The sequence below is a fragment of the Nelumbo lutea genome, chromosome 5 (assembly GCF_056320005.1).
Source record: "Nelumbo lutea isolate HS-2025 chromosome 5, American lotus-T2T, whole genome shotgun sequence".
NCBI lineage: Eukaryota > Viridiplantae > Streptophyta > Magnoliopsida > Proteales > Nelumbonaceae > Nelumbo > Nelumbo lutea.
Genome location: NC_142688.1, coordinates 10,365,587 through 10,375,111, shown reverse-complemented (window position 1 = coordinate 10,375,111; position 9,525 = coordinate 10,365,587). Strand labels below are relative to the sequence as shown.

The 9,525-nt window shown below is 40.2% G+C and overlaps 1 pseudogene across 1 annotated transcript; it reads right to left on the bottom strand.

Annotated features, from left to right (window-relative positions):
• Window positions 1–5,804: 5,804 nt before the first annotated feature.
• Window positions 5,805–7,551, bottom strand: LOC148850276 (uncharacterized protein At4g06744 pseudogene; annotated as a pseudogene). Its single transcript, XR_016099602.1, has one exon. The product of XR_016099602.1 is annotated as an uncharacterized protein At4g06744 pseudogene (transcript).
• Window positions 7,552–9,525: the final 1,974 nt, after the last annotated feature.

The following is a 9,525-nucleotide window of genomic DNA, read 5'->3' as shown; positions in this document are numbered from 1 at the left end:
TATAAGGGAAAACCTATGATACCTGAAAGACACTGTATCATAGTCGAACCCTTAGGAGCTGAGCTGCCTCAAACACAAAATCAAAAACAAGAATTTGGAGTCGATCAGTTGTGAGTTGTGAGGTTTGGGGATGCGGGACTCGTAATGGGTCTAGGACAACAACTTCCTAGAACTAAGTAGTGTGGTGGGAGGAGATTAAACAACTCACGTTAAAATTTGATTTGTGACCCCTGTATATGTTTGGTTTGAAGGAAAAGTTGTGAAACAAGGTTTGTATAGGTTTTCCTACCTTTTCTTTCAAACTAAACATAGCCTAAATTTTTATCCTTAACCAATTCCATGAATATTAAGCACGAAAGACATTAGAGTGTTGCAAATCATTAAAAAATTTTTGAAAATTAGAGGCCTTCATTAATTGGACAAAACTCTAAACTCTAAACCAACTTTGGGTAAAATAAAGGCTTTAGAAAAGCGGAAGTCCCCTGATCTTTGTAGTTGCTTTCTGGGTAATCGTTTTTTAGTTAAGGCCCAAGGATGATAACCCTTTTATTGTTGAAGTCTGCCAGACCAGTGAATTGAACGGGCCACCTGTAAAATTCCGGGACATTTGTAGGTCAGGTACGTTGTTGGTCTTCCCTCTGGGCTCTGGTAGGCTGCCCCCCCCCCCACCCAACAGCATCTTTGAAAAGTATAATTTATAGGGTTTTTACTGTTCAGCTTATCTTCAGTGCTGCTAACTGCTGGGTACACTTGCGCTGCTAACTGCTGTTTCGCAAAAGCAATCATTTATGCAAAAGTTCTCAATGCAATACTGCTGCGGTGGCACTGTATCATTGCTTCAATGAGATCTTTAGCCCCAAGATTCATGCATGGGTTAAGACTTAAGAGGCCTTTGGATTTGCCTAACCACGACAAGGTTAGTTTTCATCATGGGCCTTGAAGCCCATTTCGTCCAATGAAAGTGGGAAATTAGTTGCTAGGATTGGATTGGGCTTAACATTCACGTGAAATGGGTTTACAGAAAGAGGCCAGTCTGAGATTGAAGAAATTAAGGGTCCGTTTGGTTTATAATTGGAATCAGAATCAGTATGGCCTATTTCCATTATCTGTTTGATTCAGATAAAAATGAAAATGGGAATTAGAATCAGCAGAAATGGGATTTCATTCCTAAAAGAGGGGCAGGGAATGACCATTCCAGCTGGAATGAGAATAAGATTCCGATTCTGCCCAACCAAACCGTTAGAAATGAAATGAACCATTCCAATTCTGATTTCAGGCTCCTATTCCCACAAACCAAACGGGGCCTAAGATGAACCAAAGATGAGGTGAAATATAATCCAAGTCTGAAAGTATCAAGTAACGTAGCAAAGAATCTGAGCGTCACAGATTAGTAAAAGAGGTGCATTCACCACCTTTGGCAACCCAGAATGTTGACGTGCTCCAGAATCAAGGCCTTCACAATTTCACATAGAATATGGTTGATTTAATAATATGTTCTACTATTAAACCTATCAATCTTTTAAATCTTAATTACTTCACTACCCATGTTTAAATTTTTCTCGACTTTATTTATCTTTCAGTGAAGATAAAATCTGCACTGGCTCTGTTTATTTGCAGTTTCGCACCTGTTTGTTTGTAGGCTTGTAGCTATGATTTGCACTTTTATAAGATACAAAATCTATACTTTTTTGTTTTATTTGCACTTGATAGCAGTGCAGATTTTGCATCCTAAAAACTGATGCAAAATTTATACTGCCTTCCTCCTACCTCAATTCGTTTTCATATAAGATGGAAATCATGTCATCTTGCTTTTGCTTTTAACACTCCCAAGTCCCAAATGAACAATTCCCTCTTATCTCCACTATCTTTCACATAAAGTGGGAATCACTTCATTTTACTTCTCAAAAACAAATAAGGCAAAGTCAAACTTGCAATAAAAGTAACTAGAACCTGGACTAAGCCTAGTTGCACTCCCATGCATTTTGCATTGTGTCTTATTTGTTTGTGAAGAATACACGTAAATAGGAAGTAAAATGAAGTGTGAAGTCTCTACTCTATATGTAAAATAAATGGAAATAGGAGGGTTATTCATTTGGGAGTGAGGTAGGGGCACTTTTATGGAAGTATTTTTATGAGAGTACATTTACAGAAATACTTTTATAAAATTGTTTTTATGAAATCATTTTTACAAAAGTACTTCTATAAAATTCAACTAGGGATAGTTTTATAAGTGGTATTTTAAAATTCAACTAGGGATAATTTTGGAAGAAAAAAAAAATTGAAAAAATGCTTATACAATGAGCACTTGAAAATTGAAAATTTGGACATATAAACATTTATTTTTAGGTACTCCTAAACATGGCCGTAGTCCCCACTTTATAGGAGAGACAGTTGAGGTAGAATAGTAAGTAGAGATGAGATAAGAAGTAGAAAATTTTGTATCAGGTAGGAGTAACTACAAACAAAAGAATGCAAAACTAAAGCAAAGACAAAATAAATTTGTATTGGATGCAGATTTGCAATGCAAATTAACAAACCAAGCCTTCGGGGAACAAAATTTATATTGGGTTCAGACGGAACACTTATAATTTTTTTAAGAGGATAAGATTAGTTTTATTATAGTATACAAGTGTATACGGGTGGAATTCATTAACCACAAAGATGTTAGTATAGAGAAGACTTTTGGGTGTCCACGTACAAAGATGTTAGTTCACCCAGCCATGCATGCAGCACTAATTGGTATAACAAATTAATTATTTATTTCTTCTCTCTTACAACAAGTGGCTGTCTCTCGGTCCCAGCACACTTTTATAGAGCTTATTGTAGATATGGCAATGCTTTAATTTCTTTTTATTTTTGCAGAAGGGTAGTTGCTTGCTGCTTTCATGACCAGTGAATTGTTAATAAACTAGTTTGAGTTGTGGTATCCTGTAGATAGGTGGTGTGGTGTGGTGTGGGCCGGACTGGGCTCGATGAACTTGCAGGCTTTTACCATTTTAAATTAAGCTTGGCTCCATATCTTAACAAACCCAAGCATATGGAATTTCACGTACGGGGTACGGCAGTGTCTTGACAAGTTCTGCACTTGTCAAATTCTGTATTTGTCGGTAGAGGTACTTTAGTCTAGTCCCAAAGAATCCATGCTGCCTTAGCTGGAATTCGTACTTGTACACACGTAAATGACTAAATGTAGTTGTAGATGCTAGATATGAACAAATAATAAGACAGGTTTTTGTTAGTGCATGCCACCCCCACCCGGCTGGGCCACTATTTCTCTGTCACTGCCACGTGCATGTTGCTTTATTAATTTCATTTATAATTTTGTCGTTTAAGCAAAAAAATAAAAAGAAAAGAAAAAGCGACCTAAGCAAACGAGAGGAAAAAAAAAAGGAAAATTAGGCATGTTAATGGTCCTACCTACTATGTACATACAGGCTACGATATAACTACAGTTAAAAAAGAGTTAAATTTCTTGAATTTGATTGACTAAATGTATTGAATATTGTTATTTATGTTATTTCTAACAATTAACTTACTGATGTTCCAGTTCAAGTATGACTTTCAAATGCCCAACTTGCCCTTTTAGGTTCCAAAAGGTTATCTCCAACACTAGCACCGGCATCTGCACCAATGTAGCAGCACAATAATCATTCGGGGGGGCGGTCCTCTTGGAGCCTGTTCAGAGATTAACGATGCCACCGAAATTGACCAAGGGCTTGGAGCGCTTGGAGGGGCTTAATGATGCCACCAAAAACAAATTGATGATGTTCGCGCCTTATCAAAAGCGGCAGCCCCCGTAGAAGCATCGTCGTCAGAAATTTCAATTAGAGAGAAAATCTTCGACTCTGGAAAGTTCCAGAGTGATATCTAAGATCTCAATTGGAGAGAAATCTTCCCCAGTGATTTCAACTTCTACAATCGTGCCAAGGATATCGTCAAAGGAGGCCCCTTCGCAAACACTAAGCAGCTTCAGAGCAGAGCACAGAAATCAAGGAACGTCGCTTTATTGGCTAATAATGTGGGGTCGATCGTCATAAAACCTTGTGATATGAGACCGATAGTTGCAGATGGGAAGCAATGTGTAGCGGTAATGTTGTCGAGGTTGATGACCGGGTAGGGGCTGAAGCTTCGAAGCAGTTCGACATATTTGCTAAGCCACCAATCATGTCAATTGGCGATGACAATAATGGGGGTCCATCCTAGAAAAGAGTGAGCAAGCAGGTGGTGACGAAAAGGGGGACGAACCCGTTGCTGAAGTCGTGGAAGAGATTACCGGTGTGGACACCGGCACTGATAACGAGCGCCGACACATGGTGTCGAATTTGGTAGGGATCTATGGAGGGCGAGCTCTTTGATGACTGAGATGATTCCATTTTCCCATTTCCGAGGATAGGGACGAACTTTCTCAAACGTGTGTTGGGGTGGGGAGGGAGAGGTTGCGTCTTGGTGGTCGTCCCCCCACGACGACCACCAGCTGAACACAAGGGTCCCCTCGTTGGAATCATTGAAGCTGGGGGAATGCAGCTTGCCATCGTAGTTATCGCAACTGTTCATCTTCTTCCGACGAGAACAATGAATCCTCGGCGGATCAACTATTCATCGTCTTCCATCTCGGATCAACTGATCATCGTTTTCAGTTCTCTCTTTCCCTCCTCAAGCTTCCTTCTTCCTCCACCGCGGCAACTGTAGCCGCAAGTCAAGGCTTCTAAATATGGCCAGTCCCTTCCAGTCACGACCCAGATGCTCTTAGTCTCTCCCTTTTCTTTTCCCTCTTTCTCCCCTTCCTCTTCTGTCTCTCGACCGTCTTGATTCCAGTGGTGATTCTTATACAGATTACAAAAAAAAAAAAGCATATCTATAGGGTAAAACAGTCTTATTTATAATAGATATTAAGAGAAACTATCGGAACATTTAGTCAATTAACCAAAGGATTTCTAGCAGATAAAGGCAATTTTTTGCCCTGAATATCAATAAAAGATAATATTTTTATAAAATAACAAAAACAGGGCAATGATACTGTTCATTGTCTTCCTCTGCCCTTCCTCTGGTGATGGAGGCCGGAATTCCCTTTCTGTACCGGTGAAGGAAAACCGAAACACAAACGCGATTGTCTCCATTGTGCCACGAACACGAACACAAAGACGAAAACCGAAAGACGAATACAGCGGTTGTCTCCGCCTTGAAACCCTTACTAAACCCTTACTGGAGCGGTTCATGATAAATACAGCGGTTTCAAGGAGGTCCTTGCTACTGCTCCAGTCTCGCTGACGAGGTTCTGGATGAATACAGCGGTTCCGCTGCTCCAGGGTTTAGTAAGGGTTTGAAGCTCGAACGGGTAAGATCGTTTAACTGGTCGAGGGTGCTCTGCATTAATGAGGAACACATGCGATTACATTGTTTTGGACGACTCCGCGGTTGGCTCCAATTCAGTTGTGAGGTTCAGGATGAACACAGACGCAGAGGAAGACAATGAACAGTATCAGTGTCCTTCCTTTATATTTTTCAAAAAAAAAAGCTCCATTATTTTTATTATTTTATAAAATATTATCTTTTATTGAAATTCGGGGCAAAAAGCTGCCCTTATCTACAAGAAACCCTTAAGTAAACCATAAGGTTAGTTTAAAAAAATTACCATGAAAAAAAGAAAGAAAGAAAGGAAATTGTTGCACACGAATTACGGTTATCTTGTTTAAAGTGGTAGTAGTAGTAGTACGTAGTAGTATACATATTTGCTGCATGTGCGCGTCCGACTGTTACACCGAAGCGATTGCTTAGGCTATTACAATTACGACATAAACACTGGATTTGTAACGAGACGTGCGTTCATTATTTTGCTTAATTTTGTTTACAGTAGAGGTACAAGTGGAGGAATTAATAACGAAATACAGGGAAAATTGATGGATGCATGGAGCGAGGGTGTAGGTGTAGCTACTAGCTACTTCCGTCATAACCGATGCTTTATGAGAGCATTGTAAGAAGGCGAGGGACTGATTGCAGTTGCCGGAGGTGTGGAGTAGGTTTCCTCAGAATAGGGACGAAGCTTGCATGGAATCATAGTATTGGTCTTCAGGTCGGAGCAGTACTTTGGATTACTGGAGAAAAACTTCTCACAGTGGTCGGCAGGTCTCTGTGACGGTAGGTCCAGAATGCAGTTATTACGTATATCAAGTTTTCCCTTCTTGATCAACTCCCTACATTTGGGACCCACCTGCGTGAAGTAATTGTCCGATAGAGACAAGTTTGCCAGGCTGGGAAGCCCACATACCACCTCCGGCACCGGCCCGTACAATTTATTCCCAGCAAAGTTTAGCAACTGCATGCTCTCCAAGCACCCGAACGAGTAGGGTATCGGACCCGTCAAGTGGTTGTTCCCGGCGTCGAACACCGTTGCCTTTTTCAAGAAGCCGATCTCATAGGGTAGGCACCCCGACAACTGGTTGTTGAGGAAGAGAACCTCAACTAAGGTATCCTTGGCCTTACCAATGCTTCGCGGTATGGAACCACTGAACTGGTTGTTGGCAAAAGTTAGATAACGGGCTGGTGTGCTGCCCAGGTTATAGGGGATCGGACCATAAAAGTAGTTGTTGTTGACGAAGAGAACGTCGATTTTGCCCAGGTTGAACACTTGAGGCGGGAGGTACCCATGAAATTTGTTGAACCGGAGGTCCAAGAAGCTCAGGTTTGCAGCTGCGAGGACAGCCATTGGGAACTCGCCCTTATAATTGTTATTGCTTAAGTCCAGCTCGTAGAAATATCGCAGATTTCGAATCTTGGATAGGAGCTCACCTAAGAACCTGTTGGAGTTGGCGTGGAAAATAGCGAGGTCGACGAGATTTTCGATGATGCCATCAAGTGTTAAGTTGGGACCGCCAAGATTGTAACTGTTGAAGTCGATACCGGCGAGTGCCTTTTCTTTGTAATCTGGCACCTTTTCGCAGTATAAGCCTGTGTATTGGCAAATATCACCGTCCTTCTTCCAGGTTTTTAAGATGTGTTTTGGGTCGTCCTTGATTCTTTTCCGCAACTTTTCAATGTAAGGCCTGACCATTTCAAGTCTTGACTTCTGTGGTGGGGGTGGGGGCGGAGACGGCGGAGGTGGAGACGGTGGTGGGGGTGAGGGTGAGGGTGGGGGCGGTGACGGTGGAGGCGGAGACGGCGGAGGTGGAGACGGTGGTGGGGGTGAGGGTGAGGGTGGGGGCGGTGACGGCGGAGGTGGAGACGGTGGTGGAGGAGGAGGTGGACATTCGGGTTCTGGAGGAGGAGGTGGTGGTGGACAGTCCTCATAATAACCACCACCGCCGCCACCTATAATAATCTCGAGCGTTTCTCTGTTAGAAGCGGAAGCATCGGGGAGTACGTGAAGGGAAGATGAGAGAAGAATGAGAAAGATGAAAGGCAGAAATTTAGTAGAGAAAGATAGGATAGTGAGCATAGCCATTGGAAATTGACCCTTGCTAATGCCTAGTGTTTTTCTTTATCAGAACGGAAAGAACAGGACTCATGTTCATGAATGAATGAGTGAAACAACAACAACATATATATATATATATATATATATATATATATATATATATATATATAAGAGGGAAGAGGCTACTGGCCAGCTAGAGAGAGCTGGTTCGCTGGTTCCTGGAGGAGTTATAGAAAATCGTACAGAATGGAAACCGCTGAGACAAATAGGTAGAGGTTAGTTGTGGTGGTCACGAGCAAACAGAAAGATTATTTGGTGTTTTAAAAGAGCATCACAGTCTGGGGGTGGCTGTTGCGCTTTCCTTTTCAGACCCTTGAGATGTTTTCTTCTCATTTGTCACTCACTCATTCACCTTGATTCCTTTACCATTTCTTCTTTTCATTTGTTCAGTCGCCTTTTGCCGCGGGCTAGCTTTCCTTTTCAGCTTACTCCAACCTCCAGGTAGTAAGTTAGTAACTAGTAACAGGGGCGATCCGAGTTTAAGTTTGGTCATGACTGGTCCCCAGATATGGTGAAAAAGAAAACGGTCGTCCTCACTCCTCACCGTTGGATGATAAGTCCACGTCTTCTTGTTATAATTTTCGAGGATGATTTCAACATCGATCCTCAACAGAACCGTTTCCTCTTTTATTAAAAGAAAAAAACAATTGAAAGTCAACACCTTTTCTTCGTATTAGGGTACGTATAAACAATTAATAATTATAATGTGCCCTGATATCATGATGTGCATATTACACCACATCTCGAGATTGTGCCAGCCCATTTTTAAAGTTTCGGATCAACCGCACAGATGAACTAGCCCCATTTTGAAGCTGACAATGGGTCAGTTCTGGTTCGACACAGGATGGATCAGTTTTAAACTGATTTATAATCGGTTCGATAAAATGAACCCAGAACCAACCAATTATTAACCAGTAATGACAACTGTAATTACCTATGGAGCTTCATTTTTCATACACAAAGGAGTAAATTGTTTATTAGGCTAAGTTTAGGAGTATAAATACAAATATATAGATTGTAAAATATTGTATTTTATATGTATTTATATTGTACATATTTGTATTTGTATTCTTTCTAAATCGAGTCTTATTTACAAGAAAATCAATAAAAAAAATTATATGTTATGAATTCCAATACTTTGATTTAAATTTTATAGTCTAGGCAAAAATTAATACAAATGTTGATTTATATAGTATAAATATAGGGGTAAATTCATGGTTTTCAAAACCGGACCTGACTGGATGGTCAGACCGAAAAAACCAGGAACCGATCAGGTGACCGGTTCTATTTTACCCCAGAACCGGTATTTCATCAAAAACCCTTGATTTAGTCAACAAACTGTTGGCATTCAACGGTTTGACTGTTTTTTATTTTTTGTCAAAATGAACTATCTGTTCAGTTCAAATGGTCAGACCATTTTACCCAAGAACTGGACCCCTGACCAGTTCGTTATCCATTACTGTAACTTTTCTTGAAGTTTATAATTAGTTCAAAAACAGTAATAACCAGTCCACACTCAATTATTAATCGGGAGATCAGCCATAAAATATTAATCAATATAATTGGTTCTATGGTTCCGTTTAAATTGGGTAGACCAGATCCAACAAAAAGCAGACCTGCTCAAGTTTTTGCAAAAGCTAATCCTAGGGCCATGAATAGCTTAACGCAAAACTTTCTACTTGATCTTCTGAAGCTACTTAAAGAAGATTACCAAAGACTTCCTGTTCTTTGTATAAGGTAATGGTCTTTGGCTTTGGCTGGGTTAGGAAGGAGTCAAAATACAAATATATAGAATGCAAAACCTTGTGTTTTGTATTATTTTGTATATATTTGTATTTGTATTCTTTCAAAACTAACTCAAAAAAGACTACAAATACAAATTCGTAGAATACAAAACCTTGGATTTGTATTATTTTGTATGCATTTATACTGTAGATATTTGTATTTATACTCTTTCCAGACTGAGCCTTTAGTTTTTTTATGTTGTATTGTTTTTCTTTTTATGGTTTTTGGGGCTGGGTTGAGATGGTGAAATTTTGTGTTTCGTATTTCAG